This window comes from Chiloscyllium plagiosum, unplaced genomic scaffold (assembly GCF_037043375.1).
Source record: "Chiloscyllium plagiosum isolate Xiang-an unplaced genomic scaffold, Cpla_swu_hap1 HiC_scaffold_41, whole genome shotgun sequence".
In the NCBI taxonomy this organism is placed as follows: Eukaryota; Metazoa; Chordata; class Chondrichthyes; order Orectolobiformes; family Hemiscylliidae; genus Chiloscyllium; species Chiloscyllium plagiosum.
In genome coordinates, this window is record NW_028270179.1 from 22,303,511 (window position 1) to 22,305,195 (window position 1,685).

The following is a 1,685-nucleotide window of genomic DNA, read 5'->3' on the forward strand; positions in this document are numbered from 1 at the left end:
GGATGCATCCACCTGTGGCTATTTACTTACCTTTCAGCCTCCTGCTATCAGTTTTCGCCTCCTCAAAAGGCCACGTTCCGAGGAGTAAGAGCACAGCTTTCATTAACACCTACAAAACGTTCACAATATCCCAGTGAGATCGATGAAAAACAGGAGTTACATTCAGCGGTTCAGAGACTCTGTAGTGAATAATCTCTGAAATTTTCGGCAAGGAACAGCACCATCGCACTTCTCTGCGAGCTCTCGACTTGTTAAATGACAGTTCACAAACAGAAAACAGGCGAATTCGCATCAGTGGGCAATGGTTAGGCTCAGTGCGGTGAACCCAAGTACCTTGAAAAGAAGTGTTAAAAGCCTACCTGCAACACTCCCCCCCCCCCCCCCCCTCCAATATATCCACTCCGGATTCAAGTGCCATCTTCTTTGCCATTTGTTCTTTTTCACTTGATATGGGCAGGATATGATATCACCAGAGAAATCATGTCCTGCCCATCAGTAGAGAAAATTTTCCAGCGTGATCAGGTTCTGCAATGCAGAGTGCTGGAGAAGCTTAGTTTGTTTTGTGAGACGCAGAGAAGGTTGAGTGAGGGCAAGAGCGAGATACATGAGCGGCATGGACAAGATGAGAAGACAGCTGGTCTCCTTAGCCGAACGTTTAATAGCATTAGGCCACCATTTTAAAGTGAAAGGCAGGGGTTCAGAGGGGAGTTCAAAATACTGTTTTCAAACACAGGCTGGTGGTGAGTCTGTAATGCCCTGCCTGGGTTGACAATTGGGAAGGGAAGCTTCATTACCAGAAAGTGCACTTGGATGAGCCACTTGGAACGTCTGAACAGTAATGGCTCGAGGTCAAGTGGGAAAGGGGGTCTGCTGGAGTTCGTATTTTGTTTTGGAAGGACAATGTGCCAAAGGGTCTCTGCTGTATATTATGTATTGCTCTTTAACCCTCTCAAGATGCTGTCGTTGCTTCCACGATTACCGTTGGACCTCTTCCAGTTTCTTTACGGCACAGGGGAAATCCCGGACAACGGCAGCAGCACTCGACTCCTGACACGGTTTTGTGTGTGTCCAGTACTCATTGATACGTACTGCCTTCAGAAGGTTGTGGCACAGTGTCAACGTTACTCTCCCAGCTGTGCAGGCAGACACTTTGGGTACAAGAATCGGATCAAGTCTCAGGCAGGCAGGAAGTTAGAGCAGAAAAGGTAGGTTCAGAATCAGGTCATTAGCCCACTGGGTATTCTCCACCATTCGATTGATTCGCGACATATTTGAATTTTAAGCAAATTGGAAATAATAGCTGCTCAAACCTGTTCATAATGGGTCTTTATCAAATAATGTCCATCTTGCTCACGTTATTGAATGACGTCTGCAGTCATCACGAAGTCTGGGCCACACATGACTGCAGTACCACGGCAGAGATCGACTTTGAAGAATCTGAGCAATAGTCTGTTTTCCTGTTCAGTCGATTATTCTGTAATAACTTGGCAATATAAACACCCAAATAGTTTGACTCTATTGCCCAGGTTATACTGCGTTCCATCCTATTCCGACGGTCAGAATATTTAAATGTTTAATTCACGTGCAACAGATTCAAGAACAACGTTTTACACTTTACTAACAGACCTCTAAGCAGGCCTCTGAAATTCTCATGCCAATTTGCCTCTGCTGCTTGTCTGAAGCTG